The 22,237-nt window shown below is 40.4% G+C and overlaps 1 long non-coding RNA gene across 1 annotated transcript; it reads left to right on the plus strand.

The window, feature by feature from the left end:
• The first annotated feature begins 883 nt into the window (after positions 1-883).
• Positions 884-15,895, plus strand: LOC133268218 (uncharacterized). Its single transcript, XR_009743005.1, has 3 exons — positions 884-1,053; positions 13,994-14,212; positions 15,637-15,895. It is a non-coding gene; the product is annotated as an uncharacterized LOC133268218 (long non-coding RNA).
• The last annotated feature ends 6,342 nt before the right edge of the window (positions 15,896-22,237 follow it).

Genomic DNA, 22,237 nt, shown 5'->3' on the forward strand with positions numbered 1-22,237 from the left:
ATAGCAAAACTGGGCAGGGTTTCTGTAACATAGACTGAAGCCAAAGACCTGGCGCAGTGGTTTTTCCTCACTGGGCTTAGCGTTGTGGGCTTTCTGTTTTTGGTTTGGGGTTTTTTGCCTTGCTGAGATTCAAATTATGTCTTGAATCTGTAGTATTGGGGTGCCAACACTGACTTCTCAGTGCTGGCATACTCTGAGCCTGGAAGAACTCAAGTTAGAGTATTCAAGATATTCAAAGGACTTCTTGTGATCTAGCACAGGTGAGAAGGCAGAGAGTACTGATTTCAACTACCATTAATTTCTGTTCTTGAGTAATCTGTAGGGCAGTCTGTGGGCCTGGACATGGAAAACTGATAAGAAAGGCTATTTGTAATTGTTTGCAATGGTGGTATTGTAAGAGAGAAGTTTTCAGATTGCAGAACTTAATTTCAATAGGTTGTATTAGAAATGGCTTTGGTCCTTAAATGTATGTCAATAAATGAAAAAAATATTAAATCGCAAGTGTTATGTATAGAAGTGTGAAGATACCTGTCTGAGCTCTGCACAGAGAAGCTTGATGATGTGATGAAGTGTTTTGAAGATTGGAAGCAAGCATTCTATATAAAATGTTTGAATTGTAGAGGGGTCTAAGCTAAAGTCAGAGACATTATCCTCTTATGTTCATAATTATAAAAGAAGAAAAGCTTAGTAGTAAACCTAAGTGCTAAAAAGTCAGTGGTATTATTTTGCACATATTATACATTTGGAATATATGTTTATGTTTATATATACATATACTCCACATATATAATATGTTTAGTACTTTGTATTAAAGCAAGTGTACCAGTTGTTTTTAGAAGATAACCATTTGACCATCTCTCTCTTAATTTACTAGAAGTGGAGAGCGCTCAGACTCTGGAATGAAGAACTTGAGATTCAAAGGAGCTGAGTCCATACTACCCTTACAGAATAGGCAGGTGAAGGATTCTCCCCAAGACTGGCCTGCCTTCTGTTTTTCTGCCAGCTGGCATAGCATCCAGTCCAAGTGCAGTGCTGTTTCTCTGTGGGTACCAGGTCAGAAAGTATTTCTAATCCCCAAAAGCCATTCCTATGCTTGCTGTTAAGTATATGGCTAAGGTATTCACAGAATTAGGAACCATTCCATAAGCAGATGTCAAGGATGCTTGAAACCTCAAGTTAAATTTTCCAAACGAGAGCCTGTATAAACAATTTAATCCATATGGCTTCTGAATCTGCAATTTACAAATAGTAGAAATGTACGGCAAAGACAAAAGATGTAACAGAAAGTTAAAGGCATTGTTTATCTGATAAACTGATACTTATTTGTGTGTTAAGCGGGAAGTTAAGATGAATTCTAGACAGGTAGACAGCACTCTCCAGTGAAGTAAGTTGGTATAAATCAATTATTCTAAAGGAGATGTACTGCGTTCTGTACCAGTTTATATTCTCAATTCCAGTGGATTTTATATATCCAAGATTTCTATTGTATCTTCAGTTCTTAGTTTAACTGAGTGAGCTTCATTTTCTTTCATGGAATGGAAGAGCTATAGACAAAAGTACATTCCTATAGTGATGAGAACTGTAATTAGTGTACAATACCAGTCTGTTGCAGGTAATGTCTCGTTTCTAAGTACTGGGCCAAATACATCTCTGGTATAACTAAAAGGTCTGATCAGAGAAGCTATACTTGGACTAAATCTGCCTTATGAGATACAAACTTTTTGGCATGTTAAAACAGTGTTTTGATTAAATAGCACCCACTTTTTCTGTTAAATTCTGATACTTGGCATAAACTTACATACAACACATTTTCTACATGCATGCCTCTGGAAGTCGCTGCTGCTGCACCAGAAAGCAGTCATGTGAGAGTCAACAGGCTAACTGATGCTGAGCCTGGGCTCACTGACTGCCATGCTATAGCCTAGGGATCAGGGTAGTTCTGTAGCTGCCAACTTGTAGAAGGAAATGGACAACCTCTTTGAGATGCTTTCATGAGCCTGGAAGCATGCTGCCAATCCAGCTGCTGCAGTGGTCATGTTCCCGTCACAAAGGTGGCCTGGCATATCTGAAAACACACTGGTGATCCTCTTGTGCCTGGAGGATGATGGTGTCCCTCCCCATGGCAGGGGGATTGGAACTTAAGGTCCTTTCTAACCCTAACTGTTCTATGACGTAATGGTGGTCTAATGTGATACTCTCAAAAAAACATAGAAATGTTTGTCTCACTGTGAATTTGTGCTGCAGAAATGATAGCAGTGTCAGAAAAAATATAACCCAGAAGTAATATGCTTCATACAGCAATACTAAAATGTGATGCTGAATAGTAGTAGGAATGGGACAGTTTTGGAAAACTCAGATTGCTTGCTGCAGTAGGCTGGTGTACTAGATAATAAAATGAAGAGGCACTGTATCAAGAAATTAAGTACTTTCTGAACTCATCTTGGTCTTTAAACCCCTGTGAGCATCTGGTACATAGATTACAAGATGCATAGTATAGAGCCAGGATTTTTAGATATATGATAGAACAGACCAGCAATCTGCAGTTCAGACATTTATAAGGCCATTCATTTTTAGTTGTTCCCCAAAGTTAATTAAACTGTGTACGAACAAGGCTGCAGCTTTTTGAAAATCCATCTAATGAAGACTTTTTCGGTGCAGAATTTGTTGCAAACTGCAATTTATTGCAATATTACTCTCAGTGCTTAAAACCAAGTATTTATGGCTAATGTTTGTCTAGCTTCACTTTCCAGCATGAAACTATGTTTCATCTGACTGCTCTGTTGAAAGGGCTGTTACCACAGAAGTTTCTCTGTCATAAACATGAGACCACAGCTTTCTCTTGGACATCCTACATGGATCACCTCCCCTTGAAGTCTCCCTTTTAAAAATATTTTATTTGTTCCTGGATGTCTCCTGTGAAGATTATGAAGTTTCCAGCACCATTCAATAACTAGGCACCAGAACCAGCTGCCGCATGTCAGGGGCAGTTATGTCAGTGGAAAGCATGGAGATAAGATGATTAGTACTAGATTGTGGTTATATTTATAATGTAAGGGCATTTAACCTGTTTGGCTGCAGTATTGCAGTTGAAGAATCTATTTGGTGGGTATTTGTCATGTCTCCCAACTATTTTATTTTTTTTAATTCTTTAGAGGTCAGAGTTCTACTTTTGTAAATAAAATTTGCATTTTTTTTTCTGTCTGAGGTTCATTTTTCCTTCCTACCATCTTATCTCACTGTCCAGCTCAGAAATGTGTTCTTTATTATTTTGCATTCCTCAAATTTTTATGTCCTCTGTAAACCTTAATAATTACAAATTTAACACTTTTTTTTTTCAGGTCATTGATACAGCACAGGACCAATGTCTAAGTCTTATAGGACTCCTATAGAAATGTTCTTGCTCGCCACTGATTTACTGTCTGTAGCTCCATTTGGAGGTACAGCTGCTAACCAGCTTTGTGCTCTTCTAACGAGTGTCATAATGATCATGTATCATTCAAGTCTCTTGATGAAAATGTCATGAAGCACCTGATGAAATGCTTTATAGAAGGCTAAACACTCATCGTCATCATCGTCACTTTTACCTGTATAGACTGAACTGTTATAATTCATGTCCAAACTAGTAAATCTAGTTTCTTTAACCCTGTTTTGTTTGGTATTATTATTATCCTCTTTTAACTCTTTCTAAACAAATATTTCCTTACTTATTCTTTAATTACTTATATTACTTTGCCCAATTTTTACATCAGACTCTTAGCCAAGAGTTATTTCTCTTGTTACATTTACTCTTTTAAATATCGGTACACATTAGCTGTATTTCAGCCCTGGGCAACTTTTGGAACTTTTGGAATCAGAAGGCTTTCTTCATTAGCTTTCCCTTCTCATCTTAAATAAGATTGAGCTCTAAAAGAATAAAATATTTAATTTATGAAAAGAAAAAAAGAAAGAAAAAAAGGAAGCACTATAGAGAGAGAACAGCCAGGATTTCCCCCAGGAGCATGTTGGGTCAGTTTTATTCTTTTCTTAGGCTGATGCACATTTAAGTTTGTTTTGGTAAGATTTTAAGGCTGATTTTGCAGCAGGGAAAACAGCATTTGGGACCCTTACTCCACACATGTGAAGTGTGGCAATGTGATTACACTGATTACAGATCTGCTTAGACATGCAGAAGGAGACATAAATTGAATTTCTATCAGAGATTATCTTTTAAAGTCCCATGTTGATTGGGGCAGAAATAAATTAAAATGGGCAGTGCCTTCACTGGCCTAGTTGAGCATGGAATTGTGTGTGTGTTTGTGTAAAAGCCATGGAAGTTGAAATGTGTTCTTTAGTATGTAAATGTAGTATCTGGTATAACTGTGGAGCAAACCAGGAATATTTGGAATCCAGGTACAGCTTACAGCTGAATTACCTCACCTTCTCTTGCTGTTCGTCTGCAAATGCTTTTATGTCAGATGTACAAGTGTGTATTTATATGTATAAGATGTCCTGGGAGGGAGGGGAAGGAGGGCACCTGTAACTTTTGCAGTGGATTTATTAGTCCTTTGCTTAAGAAACAGTTGTTTCTTGAATACAAAAACTCTTTGCAAGAGACTTGTCTTTACATATGGCTTGACTCAAGGACTGCTGTAGTCCTAACTGTTTCTAGGGTTCAGATACAGAGAGAAGAATACTGTCAGCCTCTTCTGCAAGTGGAGTTAGGTTATTTCTATGCCTGCCTTTGCTGCTTTGGTTTGCAGGTATGTGTGTGCAGCAAAGACACAGGCATTTAATGAATGGTGAAATGGTCGAAGGGAGTTTGAGATTCTGAACGAACTAAAATTTTACAATTGCTTTGCTGAGCACCTGCCAATAGAGATAAATCCTCTTTTTCCTGGTGGGTGAAAAGTACTGTGAACTTCCATTTCAGACTTTATGGTGACATGGAAATAGCCTTCATATTCAAAATGGTAAGATCTAATCTTGGCATGCAGCAGATATGGCTGTGTAAAAAAATGAATGGGAACTCAGGGATCTGGAATATGTCAGTACTCCGGGGCAGGTTTACTCCTGGAGGCTGCGCTACTGATGGTCAAGGGTACCTTGCTGTGCAGTGATACAAGAGAGTAGAAGGTTTCGGGAATAAAGCCCCCTCTACTCAGACAGAACATCCATGCAGCGCTGCATGGGACTTTGTTGTTTCCCTTTTATGACCAGTGCTAAAGTACTGAATTAGATCTGCTCCATCGCCTTTGTGTGACAGTTATTTCCCTGAAGCTCTGTTGTTCCAGATTCATACAATGTTCTGTAATGGCATTAGTTGGATGGTTAATTTAGGTACATCTGGATATAGACTTAAATTTGTCAGTAAAGTCAGACAGTATTTATGTGATCCTGATCTCATATTAATGAATAATAGTCTTAAGAAAGCACATTTTAAAGGAAAACAGATGTCTTGAAGCAGATTATTAATTCATGCTTAGTTTTCAAACACTCATTTGACTTACAGGGTTTTTAAAGTAGATTCTTCTAATTTGTGCTTCACATCTTAAACATTTATATGAAAATCTTAATTAAAGATGTAGTAGTCTAAAATGTCACTTTTAAATTCAGTGGAAAAGTTCTGCTGAAAATCAACACTGCTGAAAAAAAGATATAGATTTGCAGAGTGTCTGCAAGTTCTGTTGATTTGACTTTATTTTCAGCACTACTTTTTTTTTTTTCAGTAAAATAAAAAATGTTGCATCTGAGTGGATCCTCTTTCAGGACAGGGTTCAGCAGAAGGAGGAATACAATCAGGTGTGTATCCAGCGTGTAACTATTGGAGTTGATGGAGTTTCCCCAGACATTTGCAAGGATGGGAGCCTATTTCTTGACTACTTACTTATCTCCATTTAGAGATGTTCAAAAGGCTAATAGTAGAGATGGAAGTTTGATTTAAAACTTGCTTCAGGTTTCTAGTACTTTTCCATATCTGATCTGCTAATAGAGGTGATGCTGAGTAAGGAAGATGGTAATTAATACCCTGGTATTTATTTGCCTCGGGACTAAGATGTTAAATATGTAAAATATATGCTTCTTAAGGGTGAGGGTGCATGTGCTGTTTCAAATTAATTTAAATAAATAGTAGCACTATTGACCTGCACTCCCACTTTTTTCCTATAGCTTGAGTGAGAACCTAGTTATGCATAGTATTTGCATAAAATAAGGCTTTAGCACTAATCAGCTGTGTTCTTAATTATGGAAGATAATCACTATTATCTGTTTTTCTGTTTTGATCTGTGCAGTCAGTGAGCAAAGGGTCAGCCCCCTTGTATGCATAATGCCCTCTGGAGGAGACTCTTCAGTCTTTGGCTGAATGAGTAGGGTGCATTAGGTGACTAGTTTTAATTTGGTACTCATTAGCTTTTTAAAGCTGCAATCCTGGCTCTCTTCATCCTGCACATACACACACACACAAAGTACACAGTGTTTGAGGGTATTTATGAAGCCTAAGCTTAGAGAACCTGTTCCCATGTTAACTCACCAGATGAAGAAATCTAATGCCACCATAAAGTGTCTGTTGCTCTCCAGAGAACTTGTTCTTAGCTAGAAATGTTGAAGCAACCACAGGGAATCTGCTGATGGAATAAAAGACCAAATCTGAGAACAGTTTGAGATAAAGCTGCCAGCATCCTCCAAGGGTAAAAGGGGACAAAACCAAATGTTTCAGGACCACTTAAGTAAAGCCAGGCAATAGAGAGTTAAAGCTGCTGCATTGATTTACCCAACGTTCAAGTTGTGGGAACAGGAGCCATGAGACCTTTCTTGCAGTGGCATCCTTCCCCATCCACATTTGTGTATGAGAAAGTTGAGGGAGAATTAATCTTTCTGGGTTTCCCTGGAGCCAGTAGATAGATGTTTTCATGAGGTAAACCAAGATTTACTTATTAAAATAGTTTTTAATATGAGAGAAAAATCCTCACCAGTCTCTGCCTCTGGTTTCCATGCTCAGTCTTTCTGTGCCAAAAACTACTGAACCAGCTTTGCAGCAGTAATACTGCTAGACTTGACAGCAGGAGTGAAGGGAAAAAGCCTGATGTCCAGTAAATTGTTCCTTTTATTTCCTTGCTTTTTAGTCAAAAGATGTGAAAGTGTGTATTTCTTTTGCCAGTAATTCAAGTTCATACATTATCAGGCCAGTAGGATGCAAGACCTTCTCTGCTGTAGGTCTTTGCTAGGAATTGTGCAGAAGGATTCAGTCCAGTGCCAAATGAAATGGTTTCTCTCTCTTCAACGGTTTTGGCAGCCCCTGCTGTTGCAGCAAATAGAGATGCTAAATGCAAGATGAATAGATACAAGCCACAGCTGACTTCTGCTTCTGAATGCAAAGGCTTAAACAAGAAACACTTTATTTATTTTGTTTGAACTATATAACAGTATAAATTAGACCTAAATTCATAGTTGTTGGTCATACACATCAAATATGTTTTCATTTGTTCTAAAGTGAAAGAACTGTGGAGAAAGTGCTGGTATGACTCATAGAAAACAACACTGTAAGCGTGGCAATTGTGATTTTCCGATGTATTAATGCCTTGCCAGGCTCAACATTCAGTCCAGTGCAGTTGCTGAATGGATACGTGTTCTAGAAAGATCTATAGTTCTGAGTACTACTTTGCACTGTAGTTCTGAGTAGTTTGGTAGTTAAGGAGCTTCATATATGGAAAATCCTGTGTCAAGGGGCTCAGTTTCACACTGGACACACTGGACTTGCAGCCCCAGGCTCCATCAGTTACCAATGTTCATCATTCTGGATAGGTGTTGGTGAGGTCTCCAACAACCTCTCTTCCTTATGACTGTAGGAGGGAGCAGCAGGAGATGTTTGTTCTTGTCAGACAAATAAAATGAGACTATCTTTTCACTTGGTAAAATGACCACCTGTGCTGCAGGGTGCTTGTAGACCACACAAGTCCTATCTTTTTGCCTTCCAGAGCCAAAGCACCAATGTGCTGGTATATGGTCAGGATGCTGATAATACAAGTTAGTGTCATATAATTCTGAACACTGTGAATTTCTGCTCCAGACATTGCTAAAGGAGGAAACAGAGGGTGATGATACGTGCTTGCTGTTAAACACCGGCAAGTTTAAGGTTGGTTCTTACCAAAGCAGGCTATGCTGAAAGATAATGCTTGAAGAAGGGAATTCCAAAATAGTGTTTGCAGGTAATTATCCCTATAAAGTAAAGGAGAAGGATGTGATAGTAACAAGAAGAATGCTGTTGCAGGCTCATTACCTCCCTAATGACTTGTAATTGAGCAACGTCTTTGGAAAAGTGTCTGCTTGCCCAGTAGTCTCTAGCCACCTTGGCTCTAGACACCCGAAAGGTATTTGTTCCCCTGTACATGCATCAAAATGCTCTGGATGCAAAATCAGATGAAAATGATGCAAGGCAGATGCAAGATGATGCAGATCATCTTTTCATCAAAAGGCAGATGAAAATGATGCAAGCCAGGTTAGCCTCTGTGGGCAAAGGAGAGGGAACAAAGGATATGAAGGAGGAAGGAAAAAATTTGTTTCTGATAGCATGGAGGGCAAGCTTACTAGAAGACATGAATGTCTTTTCCAGGAGTTGGACCCCAGTGAGGGGAAGGCAGATCCTGAGTCAGCTTGACCCTGACTCACCCACATTTACTGTGAGGTCCCTGAAACACAGGCCCTGTGTTTTGAAATATCATTTCCAGAGATGGAGCAGTGTGGAAAGACTTTGGGGGAGCTCACCTGTATTTTCCTGTAGTTTCAGGGTGTTGATGTATGGAAATTTGCTTCTTACCTATACTTTTTAAGATGCACATTGCTTTAGAGCAACAGATTTGTATCATGACAAGTACAACAGATTCATCCTTAAAAAAAAAAAAAAATCCTAACAGAAAGTACATGATATTTTTATCGCATGACACTGAACTAAGCAGGGTTACTCAGCGTGTTAGTCCATTAAGGCCTTTGTGGCTTCCTCTGAACGTTAACTGAACTTTTAAGGCTGGAATTGGATCTTCAAGGACAGGAGTTGCATGCTGCAACACTTGTGCACAGTGCCAAAGAACAGTTACATACTCTTCTTCATTCTTTTGTGACTATAAATATATTGTCTCAGTATTCTTCTAATACTCCAGTATTGTATTAAATTACAAACAGATGTTCCTGTTTTGCAACTACAGTTCTACTGCACTTTTTTTATGTGGCTGTTCTTACACTTGCATTGTGTATGATGATGCCTGGAAGAAGGGAGAGGCTGGGATATTATCATAGAATACTTTGGGTTGGAAGGGACCTTCAAAGGTCATCTAGTCCAAACCCCCTGCAATGAGCAGGGACATCTTCAACTGAATCAGAACTGCATCCAGCCTGGCCTTGAATGTCTCCAGGTATGTCTACCACCTCTCTGGGCAGCCTGGTCCAGTACTTTACCATCCTCACTGTAAAAAATTTCTTCCTCACGTCCAGCCTAAATCTCCCCCCTTTTAGTTTAAAACCATTACCCCTTGTCCTATTGCAACAGGCCCTGCTGAAAATTCTCTACCCATCTTTAATACAAGCCCCTTTCAAGAACTGAAAGTCTGCAATGAGGTCTACCTGGAGTCTTCTCTAGGCTGAACAACCCCAACTGTCTTAGCCTTTCCTCATAGGAGAGGTGTTCCATCCCTCTGATAATTTTTGTAGCCCTCCTACAAAAAGGGTTGGAACCCTCTCCAACACGTCCATATCTTTCCTGTACTGAGGACTCCAGAGCTGGACGCAGTACTGCAGGGGTTGGTCTAACCACAGCAGAATAAATGGGGAGAATAACCTCCCTTGACCTGCTGGCCATGGTCCTTTGGATGCAGCCCAAAATCCAATAGGCCTTCTGGGTTGTGAGCTCATGTTGCCAGCTCATGTCCAATCTTTCAGCCACCAGTATCCCCAAATCCTTCTCTGGATTAATCTCAATCCCTTCATCCCTGCCATGGTTTAAACCCAGGCGTAACTCAGAACCACTCAGACGTTCGTTCACTCCCCCCATTCCTCCCCTCTGCTGCCAGAGGGGTGGGGAGGAGAATCAAAAGAATGTAACTCCCACGGGTTGAGATAAGAGCAGTCCAGTAACTAAGGTATAATGCAGACCACTGCCGCTACCACCAGTAATAATGATAAGGGAAATAACAAGGGAAGAGAATACAACCGCTCACCACCTGATGACTGATACCCAGCCAGACTGAGCAGTGATTTAACCCTTCTGGGTAACTGCCCCCAGTTTATACAGTGGGTATCTTGTGCTGTGGTATGGAATACCTCTTTGGTTAGTTTGGGTCAGGTGTCCTGTCTCTGCTTCCTCCTGGCTTTCCCTCCTCCCTGGCAGAGCATGAGACTCACGAAGTCCTTGGTCAGAGTAAACATTACTGAGCAGCAACTAAAAACATCGGTGTTATCAGCACTGTTCCCAGGCTGAAAGTCAAAACCACAGCACTGCACCAGCTACTAAGAAGGAGAAAAATGACTGCTACTGCTGAACCCAGGGCAATCCCCCAGTCCCCAAATCTGACCCAGCTTTGGCCTTGTTGAACCTGATAAGGTTTGCATGGGCCTACTTCTCAAGCTTGTCCAAGTCCCTCTGGATGGTGTCTTTTGAACTACCTTTAATGCAATTCCTCTGGAAAACAAAGAAAGCACAAGTAGGGAGTGCAACATCTTCAACTATAGTGTTTATCAGATTTTGAGTCCTTTAAAATCCCTCTCTTTTTGGACTTGGCATTGCTATTCTTTCTTAAACAGAAGTTTAGTCTCCTGTTAAAAAGGAATGCATACTAAACCCGTTGATGCCTTTCTTCCTATGAAAAAAAGTTAAGCTATTAAAGTTCAGCTGTTTTTTCGTTTCTGAAACATGGTTGTGTCTTGTGATTCTGCTTTGAATTGCTTCTCTGTATGTATTTGATTCCAATATAACACTGACAGCTGAAACAAAAAAAAAAAAAAAAAAGAGGCAGACTACCTCAGAACACCCTGTTGGTTCCTTTTCCTTTTTTATTTCTTTAAGCCTAAGAAAAAGCAGCTGCCAATATGTTCAACGGCTGGCAAGTAAAGCACTGTCAGTACAGCTGACTTGCTGCGAAATATTAGTAAACAAGCAGTTACATGAACAGTAGCCAACTTTAACAAGATCTCCACTTATTATCCTGTCATTCTTTTTTGTGGAAGAATATGCCATTGCTGTCACATCCATCTGTTCGATTGCACAGCCTGTGCATAGAAATCACCTAGACTTACACATGGGGAAAGATTGTGGAGAAACCTGAAACCAGGAATGCAAGATGAATAGAAGATCTGTGAATAAATAGTTAGAACTCAATTTAGATAAATGACTGTGTAGCTGAGAGCAGCCAGGTTTTGTTATGTTGTGTGCAGTGGTGAAAAATCTGGCTATCTGGCCCAATGCAAACATGGTTTGTTGTAGTCTGTGTAGCTCAAATGATATCCACAGCTTGGTTCATCACAAAATGATACAGAAAGGAGGTGGAAGAGAGACATTGCTGGGGAAAGCCACAGAAGAAAAGCATGTAAGAAGTTATCAGTTTAAACTTTTTCTTTTTTCTTTCAAAAACAGATGAATTAACCTGATCACTTGCTGTGAAAATCACTGCTGGTGTAATTAGGATACCCTTCTTGGAAGCAGTGGTATGGAAAAATTAACAAATACTGGAGAAACTTCAAGGGATAAATACATAATCCTAATATTATCTTATTGTTTTTCCTATTCCATCTACGAGGTTGAACAAAAGTTGCAGAGCAAGAGGATAGTTGTTTGAATGGTCTCTTCTTCTTTTAGAGCACAAGTCTTACGAGGAGCAGCTGAGGGAAATCCAAAGTGGGTATGACATTTCAGTCATTGTCAATCAATAAATAAATAATGGTTGGACTAATTCTAAAACTATTTCAGTAAAAAATGAATGCTATTGCTGCTCTCCTCCACAGTGGTGAATCTGTCTCCTAATGCTGTCAAACCTGTCTTCTTGCTGCTTTGGTGCAAATTCAGAGGCCTTGCTGAAAGGACTGACAGTGGAATAGGATGAAGTGACTGCAGAAGCATGGCAGAATGTTAACAGAAACTGAAGTTTTAACCTGGCTCTCTGGTTTACACTAACACCTTTATGGAACTGGGCAGAACAACTAAATAGCTGCCAAACTATTCATTAAAGTTTAATAAATTGCTTGCTTAAATATTTAGATCCAGCTTTGTGACTTTTGCACAGCAAATTTATGTCAACTGTCTAATATCTTTGCTGTAGACATGTGGCAGGGCCTATCACATATTTGCAGGGCACACTTCTGTCAGCAATTGTACTGTCATTCTGGTGATTTTTGCAGTTTGGAATTTTTACTTGCCTGTCAGTAAATATCTGAGTAGTACTCTTAGCTACTCTAAAATGAAATGGATCCTTTAATTTCCATGGGACTGGTTCAGACCTCAATGTATTTAAGAGATCTATTTGGAGATACTTAGGGGTGTCAGGTTTGGAAGTTCTAGTGAAGTCAAATATACTCTGATGTCAGAATTTCTCCTGTCATTTATTTCATGCATGGTTGTTTTGTGTTTTTTTTTGACACTGGTCTGTCCACATGGCCTCTCCATGTATCAGCTCTGGTGTATGTCACTGCACAGCTGAATTTATTATGTTGTTAATACATCTGTTCAGCAGCAGGGATAGTGGTCTTAATTAGGAAAACAAAAATGATCTGCCAGAGCATTCAGCTAACATCTTTAAAAGCTAGAGACCAAATGTGTACTGTGCTTGGTGGTACATGTGAAGCTTCTGGTGTCAATTCCACCTGCAACCTGGGTGAAGAACTTCTCTCTTCCTTGTCTTCACAGCCTGGGATGCAGGCAGAAAAAAACAAGAGGGGTTGAACACATGATAGTAGAGATGAGCTTTGTGTCAAACTGAGCATGCATGGTCAGTCCTTCCAACGATAGGTCTCTTTCTGTCCAGGCTTCATCACAGTTCTTGCTGTTCTGGGACAGTGGAGAGAACAAGCGGTTGTAGGATATGGCTGGTGTGTCTCTGAAAGGAATGGGGATTTGGGGTTTTGGTGGCTTTTTTTTTTTTTGTGGTTTGGTTTTGAGGTGGTGGTGGTGGTGGTGTTTATTGTTTTTTTGGTTGGTTTGGGGGGTTTTTTTTTGAGGTCTTTTTTTTTGGTTGGTTGGGGTTTTGTTGTCTGTGTCAGAAACTTTCATAGAATCACAGAATGGTTTGGGTTGGAAGGGACCTTGAAGATCATCCAGTTCCAGCTCCCCTGCCACAGGCAGGGACACCTTCCACTACATCAGGTTGCTGGCCTTGAACAGTTGGCTTTGCTGGCCGTCCACCCTGGCCTTGAATACTGCTAGAGATGGGGCAGCCACAGCTGCTCTGGGCAACCTGTGCCAGTGCCTCATAGTGACAAATTTCTTCCTAATATCTGATCTAAATCTACCCTCTTTCACCTTAAAACTATTGTCCCTTTTACTCTCACTACATGCTCCCTTGTTCTTTGCCCTTTGCAAAATTTAATCTGGAGTAAGCTACTGGGTGGCTTTTGCTTTCCGTGGCATCTATTTTGCCTCCTGTTTGATCAGCCTAATTAACAGATCACAGCCTCCAGTCCTGGTTTAGACAGAGGGCTTTATTTGGAACTTCAAAATTGGTCCTTCAGCTTAAGTTACTTTTTGCCCTTCAGCAAGTGTGAATTGTCTAGGCTTTTCCCTTCACCCAAGCACAGAAGCAGTGTGCAGGCTGTCCAGGTTTGGGGGTGCCTGGGGTGGTGTTGGTGGCTGATACAGGCAGGACCCAGCTTCCAGGCTGTTGATTTGAGCCAGTTCAGCAGGGAGCACAGAGATGGCAGCAGTGCTCAGGCAGGATTCCTGTGGGCCTGTTGCTAACGATGTTAGGGTAGGTGTGAGGTTGAAGCTGTCAGCTTTGTGATTTAAAGCAGCTAAAGGAAGTGAACCATGTCTGTTAAAACCTAGTAAGATCAGCACATGCATGGGAGTGTAATCTGCATCCGGATCTGCAGCAGAATGTGTCGAATCCCAGCTCTGCCCAGAGCAAAGCAGAGAGTGTCCAGCACCCCCTAATCCAGAGAGGGATGGAGTCAGCTCACAGAAGCGGAATCACGCTCCAGTGGGCTGTCACACTGCAAGTTTCTGAGCATTTTTACTTTGTCATTCTGGATGGGAACGTTTAAGGTAACGATCATTATTTTTCTACTTTTTTGTAACTATGGAGACCAGAAACTTCATAGAGCAAAGCAAAGAAGAGGCTGTCTAGGTGCAGCTGGAACTAGCTCAGACATTTGTCTCTTTTGGCTCCTTGTCAAATCTTTTTTATTTCCTGGGAACTGGAAAAAAGAATGAGAGTGGCATATGCAGAATATTATACTTTAGATTAAAATTCAGTGAATAAACATGAATGAATCTGCATTTGAAAACAAAGGCTAACTTTCAAAAGCCCCTCTCCCACAGCAGCTCTGCTCTGAATATGAAAGGTATGTGCCAATAAAATCAGCAGGTATGGCAGCTCTCTTGTCAGACAGGCACCCACATCTTTTTCAAAGGCAGAAGGACCTTTGTATCTGGAAATGACAGTAACTAAGGAGGAGGAAAATGTTTTGTGTTATATATATTTGAATCTGTGAACTGTTGGATAGGGATAGAAACAAACACAAAGATATAACAACACAAAGATGAAATAGTATAGTAAGGGATAGTTCAGGAACACTACTTACTTATATTCTGTGTAACTCCTTACACTGTTACATACTCTTATTTGTATCTAAGACATACATGAGACTTTTATTCTGTAAGTATTCCAGCTAGAATTCTCTTTCCCTTGCAGTTTGACCTGTGAACAAGACCTTTCTGATTTTATCTGTGTGCAATGAGACACTGTATTTTGTGCAGGGAGCCTAGACAAAAGACTGCAAAAGCTGGCTTGTACTGATTGCGTTATGCCCCATAACACAAGTATGAAGAATCACTGCAGGGAACGGATCCCATGTCTAACTGTTAACAGCATTAATAGGTTTTAGGTGTCTCCTAAAGCAGTGAAACTAACTGATATGCCTATAAGAACGTAACTGTCAGCTCCCATATACAGTTTTGGGATATATTGTTTGGTGGAAGATAGTCCCATAATTTAAGATCTGTATTTAGTTTAAGATCTATGTTGTTATGATGATGGTTTTCCCAAAAGATAAAAAATTAGAGAAGCATCAATATGCTGACTGATTTCAATGACTAACATAGCTTAGAGACTCCTTGATATATGTAAAAATTGGCAGTGGAGAGTCAAAGAGGCTTTTTGTAGTTCTCATGTGTCCTTCAATGAACTTGGAATAAACTGTTTTCAGCAAATTGGTTATGCTAGAAAAATAATATAGGGATGATTAATAGGCCAGGAAGTAGCTGAACAGTGTACTACCATAAGACAAACTTAATCTGTCCAAACAGCCCACTACCACAGTCCACATGCGGCATTGACATCATTTAGCAAGAGAAGGATAAGAGTGAAAACTAATGGATTTAGTGGGGAGGACTTTTTCTTGAGGACTGGCCTTGAGTTGGCAGGGGAAATTAGCAGCCTGTCTTTCTGCATGCTTCTTGGTTCAAAGGAGATGTTAATGGAGAGTGAAAAGGCAACTGTATTCCTCAAATTGCTGGAAGGAAGCCTGTTTCGCCACAGAGATCTCTTTTCTTTATTTAATGAACTTTGAGAACCGTACATCCGCCTGACAGTTAAGACTTCAATGTTCTGCCTGGAAATGAGGTCCTTACCAGCAAGCCTGCTGCATGTAAGATCTTGCCTTGCATCCCTTCTTTGCCCGTGTGCTCCTTCTTCATCTGAAACTGTCTTTTCATGACATGATCTGAGCTGAAGCTCTTCCACTTGATGGGGAGGACAGGAGCTACCAGGCTGCTGGTGCCCTCCCCTTCCATTTCTGTGCAGAACCAGCCCTAATTTGTCATAGGAAACACATATGGATGTTGAAAAGTAACAAAAGAACTGATAAAATATGCACCAAATATAAATTCATGAGCAAGGTAATGCAACAGGATCATTCTAGCACAACTGTTATTTTCTACTTGGCCTTTTTAATTTGAAAAATTCAGAGCAGTTTTAGAGTTTTGACATGTAATAAGATCCTGACCTGTTTTCCACAAAATTGCAATTGTAGAGCTTAATAATATATTGCCATCTGGAACTGAGTCAAAGTAAATCCACATACATTACATAACTTGAATTGACTTACAAAAGGAGAAGGGGATATAATATCTTAAGCCTTTTAAATAAGGGATAAGTGCAATACTGGGAATTTGTTAATATTATTTCATGCTAAATTTTAAAATGCGTTCCCAGGTGCAGTATTTAAAGACGGGATTGTTTATTTGATGGGATCATTTGCTTTACAGTGTCTGGGAGTTGCAACTGGTAGCAGTGCCAATAGGCTGTTATCCTGGGGTTGGATATTACTGTGTTCAGATGCTGTTGTGATGACTTTGGTAGATATACCCAGATGAATAGGGGGAGAGCTCTTCTTCCTCCCAGAAATGGAAGCAAATGAATGATTTGCTGGAGTGAATAGAAATAGTAATGGTTTAAACATGCTGGTCATGAAAGTTAGTCAAGAACTCCAAAAATAGCTCCTTCTATCAGTGTCATTTACTAGCCTGCAGAAAATTGTCCAAGCTTGTTTATTTTAATAGGAGAAAGTTAATTTACTGGCATTTTAAAGCATGCTGTCTACTTTGTGGAGGCTAGAGGGTACTATATAGGTTGCCAGTGCAGTTCCAGGGCTCAGTTTCTCAGGTACTCTACAGAAAGTTACCATTTGGCTCAGAGGTGATCACACAATTTATTCTGTGATCTCAGTGCAGTGTAAGCCTCAATTGATGCCTCCCTAAATTGTTTTTCACTCTCTGTGCAATGAGGCTGGCCTGTCTTGCAAATGTATAGGTACATAAATCACATCTTATACCGACATTTCAACAGCACGTTAAGAGGAACTGGGCTTTACTGGAGCACTGTGGAGTTGCTTGCAAGCAGCAGTGTCACACACGCTGTCACAGGATGGACAGGATTATTGGATGGGCTGTGCCATGCCATCACGGTATTGCAACCACTCCAGCTACTGAGCCCCAGGTGCCAGCACAGCCGGCATGACATTTTCTAAGTATTTTTAGGTGTCTCAGTTGTGAAGGTTTTCTTATGTCATCTCTCCAATTTCAGAGTCCAGGGAATAACATAGAAAGACCAAAACTTTGACCTTGGTGACTTGCATATGCATATATATATATATATATATATATTACATATACCTAACTTCGTGTTCTTGGAGTATTACTCTAAAGCGACTGGGGTGAAAGGTAGCATTACTGGCATGTGGAATGAAGTTCAGGGATTTTGCAGCAACAAGTACAATACAGAAGTTAAATTAAAAATAGATCAACTAAAAATATACTGTACATCAACAAGTCTTGTGTGCGAGCCTGAAACCTGACACATTGTCAGTCATTAGCAACACCCCCCCCCCCCCATCAATCAAGAGGCCTCTTACCACAGTGTCCCTGACAATGACTCAGAGGAATAGTGCTTCTCACCTGTTGCAGCCATAAATGCAGTCCAACCAAATAGTGACTGTGAATTGTTTCCATGTGATGAAGTGTGGCCGGTTTGAGATGAGCTGGTGTCACAAAAGCACTCTATAGTTGGCATGTAGATGGTTGTCAGGCACAGGACAAAGGGCAAAGAATAGGCGTTTAAGGCTATTTTACTCTATTTTAAGCAGGGATTTTTTTATGCTGTTTTTGTCATATACATTGCCACATTTGAGGTCATGACATGATTTGGCTAAAATCTGAATGTTACAGTTTGTGCTGATCTTGTTCTTTTCTGTGGCATCAGCAGCACATGGGCTTTTTGGACAGAATTGTCCTTCACAAGTTGTGCTGCTGTAGAGTTGTGTTGGCAAGGACAAGAGGGTGACATCACACACGACAGTTCCTAGCTCCTGGAAGGAGTCGCAGAAGTGATGATCCAAAGATTAACTATGTGTGAAGGACACTGTTTTAATGGGAATTCTCTGGGATCACATTTAATTCAGCAGAGCTTATTTTAAAAGTATACAGAACCGTATTACCAAACCCTGCACTAAAGTGTAAACTCTTCCCACTCTACCAATGGACGTACAATGCGGTGTTATGGATGGGATGTGGCCACCGGTCTGCATCAGGTGCTGGAGGACCTGGCACCATAAGGTTCATAATCAACAGCTCAAGGCAAAGGAGCAGCAGAAAGAGTGATCAAGGAGATGATCAGTACATTATAGATTGTTAATTTAATAACTTTACACAATTAAGAAATATATGCTAATATATCAATACAGAAAATAAAACCCACACAATACTGAATAGTAATTGTCTCAGTTGAATCTCACATAATACAAACAATTTAAAATAAGTGTAGTTACCTAGCTACTAATTTAATTAGCATTCATTTAGAAGAAAACATCCTTTGGCATTTGACAGCATTTAAACTTTATGTGGCTGTTCAGAAATAGCTGCCAAGAAAAAAAAACCGAGTCCACTTAGGGAATACCTGAAAAATTAAAAAATATTTTGAAATTAAACTGTTTCCTCTATTTCCTTCCCTTGTGTGTGTTCATATCAAAATCAGCATTGGGATTTTGGAATTCTCATTTTGCATGAATAACATTTCAGATTATAATATTTGTATTCACGGAATCTACTTGGTTCTACTTGATCAGCAGCATCAGTTTCTCTGGAGAGAAAAGTAAGGGAATTTATGTTTCTTTTGGGGTTTTAGTATGTTCTAAACTATTGCTGGTGGTTGGTGATGTTTGCAACTGTTCATGTAACACATGGAATATTTTTGCTTCAGTATGTTTGGTGATTCTGTAGCCTACACAGCTTGATGACTAGTTCAGAGCACGTGCTGAACTAGGAAAGGCATTGGTGCTCAGATAAAAATAATAACTCTGAGGTGCACTCAGAAAACATGAACTTGTTATCTACCAAAAATATAATCTAGTATAGATTGTTACACCCACAGAAGGATTGTTTTCTTCCAAACACTGAGGACAGCCCATATGCAATTTCTGCACAGATTTTGCTTTAAATGAAAACTTCAAGATAACTTATTAAAAGGCTACTTCTACAGATTATCCTTCTACAAAAACCATCAAAAGTATCTTGTTTTCCTTTTTGGCCTAGCTTTTGGACTTTTTCATGTGCCCTTTTACTTACAGCATGATTTTAAAGCACTTACACAAACGATAACATGTTCTTTATGAGGTTTAAAGACAGCTCATTTCAGTTCAGTATAAACGAAACAATAAACTGAATCTGAGGAAAGCCTTTTACTGAACTAGTCACTTCTGCATTTTGCAGCAACTACACTGGAGTAATGGAAGTGCACATAAGGGCTTGCAAATATGACCACTGGCCTTTTATATTTTGGATGAGGGTTTTATAAAAATACCTACCTTCACTGGGAAAGTAAAGCCAAATTACACTGCTTTTCCAGTCTGTGCCACTGCTACCACTTTCATTAGCATCATGAATATTTACTTGATTGTATATATATATAACAAGGTAGAATAACATTAAAAATTTCAAAAGTAGATTTTTTATTTTCATGGTAGAAGTATATTTAGATCTATTTCCCTCACCAAATGTTTAGTCTTCTGCAGGATCTTGCTGCCCCTTGGGCTGAGATGCAGGCCTGCAGAACCAAATGTGGCAAATTTTTTGCTTGTGACATCCTTTTTCATTAGGGGTGCATTGCAAAATGTGTTGATTCTTTGAGGAAAGACAGGTGAGTTCTGTCATTTATTCTTTGCTCCATACTAATGAGGGATGTGTTAAGTGAAGTGGCTTAACAGGAGCATACATCATGGAAACATTTCCGGAGCCAGAGCTATTGCAGAAAGAATTGTCTTTGAAACTTTGATTAAATTGGGATTTTTTTCTCACCTCATGATTATTTCAGATCATTTTATGATGTCTGCGACTATGATATATCACTGAGAGTATGGAAAAGGAACCATTCCTCGAGTGTTTAAGAAACAAAACGTTGCTGCAAGTGTGTATCTGTGTGTATAGGTCAGCAACAGAGCAAGGAAGAACTGGCTCTTTATTTCCCTTTTGTAGTCTCTGTATCTTGAGCAGTTTGTTTCAAAAATCCAGGAAAAACAATACTTTTCCTATATAAATAATACTTCTATAATTAATGGTATTACTAAATTTTGTGTGCTTTTGGTTGTTTTGTTGTTTGGTTGTGTTTTTTTTTTAATAATTCTGACCTATTTCCCCCAAACTCCCTGTACGCCTGAAACAAAGCACTGGCCTGGCTGCCCAGGACTGCAGGAAGGGGTTGCCATCTGCTGGCAACCACGCAGCACGGAGCAAGAGTGAGTGAGCAGGTTCATGCAGGGGAGAGATTTTGGTGAGTGGGACCTAACCTCTCAAGTCCTGCAGAAGCTGGATGCCGACAGGTCAGTCTAACCTGAGCAGTAACAAATCTCGAATTTTGTGTACTGTGCACAAAGTGAGGTGAGATGATGTATGGCTTTTGCTTAGGAAACAGCCTGAACCTGTTGCAGTGGCCAGATTTAACTAGTGCATACAATCTGTGACTGCTCTGGAAAACAGGGAGCTAATTAGGCAGTGTGGATTTGTGATTCAATAACAGAAGTAGCTTCTGAAAGCAAAACCCAGCAAATTCTGGGAGCTCAGACTACAGCAAAATACGTTCTCCGTAAAGCACCTACTGGAATGAGAAAGGTAGGGGAGGGCTAAAATCAAACAAACACCAAAGTTTGTGTTTCTATCTGTAGATGTTGCTCCCAGTTACTCAAGTGGCCTGAACAGTAGCCAGCAGGCTAGTGCTCAGCCAGTTTTTATCATCTTTGGCTTGTATCACAGTATGCTAGAGATTGGAAGGGACCTCGAAAGATCATCTAGTCCAATCCCCCTGCCGGAGCAGGAACACCTAGATAACGTTACACAGGAATGTGTCCAGGCGGGTTTTGAATGTCTCCAGGGAAGGAGACTCCACAACCTCCCTGGGCAGCCTGTTCCAGTGTTCTGTCACCCTCACTGAGAAGAAGTTTCTTCTCAAGTTTAAGTGGAACCTCTTGTGTTCCAGTTTGTACCCATTACCCCTTGTCCTATCATTGTTTGCCACTGAGTAAAGCCTGGCTCCATCCTCGTGACACTCTCCCTTTATATATTTATATACACTAATAAGGTCACCCCTCAGTCTCCTCCAAACTATAGAGACCCAGCTCCCTCAGTCTTTCCTCATAAGGGAGATGCTCCACTCCCTTAATCATCTTCGTTGCCCTGCGCTGGACTCTCTCCAGCAGCTCCCTGTCCTTCTTGAACTGAGGGGTCCAGAACTGGACACAATATTCCAGATGCGGTCTCACCAGGGCAGAGTAGAGGGGAAGGAGGACCTCTCTCGACCTACTAACCACCTCCCTTCTAATACACCCCAGGATGCCATTGGCCTTCTTGGCCACAAGGGCACAGTGTTGGCTCGTGGTCATCCTGTCGTCCACTAGGACCCCCAGGTCCCTCTCCCCTGCACTGCTCTCTAACAGGTCGTTCCCCAACCTATACTGGAACCTGGGGTTGTTCCTGCCCAGATGCAGGACTCTACACTTTCCCTTGTTATATTTTATCAAGTTACTCCCTGCCCAACTCTCCAGCCTGTCCAGGTCTCACTGGATGGCAGCACAGCCTTCTGGCGTGTCAGCCACTCCTCCCAACTTAGTGTCATCAGCAAACTTGCTGATAGTACACTCAATTCCCTCATCTAAATCGTTGATGAATATATTAAATAATACTGGTCCCAGTACTGACCCTTGAGGCACTCCACTAGTTACAGGCCTCCAACTAGACTCCACCCCATAGACTACAACTCTCTGGCTTCTCTCCTTCAGCCAGTTCACAGTCCACCTCACTACCTGATCATCCAGTCCACACTTCCTCATTTTAGCCGTGAGGATGCTGTGGGAGACTGTGTCAAATGCTTTGCTGAGGTCAAGGTAGACCACATCCACCGCTCTGCCATCATCCATCCACAGTGTTATTTCCTCATAAAAGGCTAAGAGATTGGTCAAGTATGATTTCCCCTTGGTGAAGCCATGTTGACTGCCCCTCATAACCCTCTTATCCTTGATATGCCTT

The sequence above is a fragment of the Pezoporus flaviventris genome, unplaced genomic scaffold (assembly GCF_033815535.1).
Source record: "Pezoporus flaviventris isolate CSIRO_AGI_PZ_B2104156 unplaced genomic scaffold, CSIRO_AGI_Pfla_v1 ptg000013l, whole genome shotgun sequence".
Classification (NCBI taxonomy): Eukaryota; Metazoa; Chordata; class Aves; order Psittaciformes; family Psittacidae; genus Pezoporus; species Pezoporus flaviventris.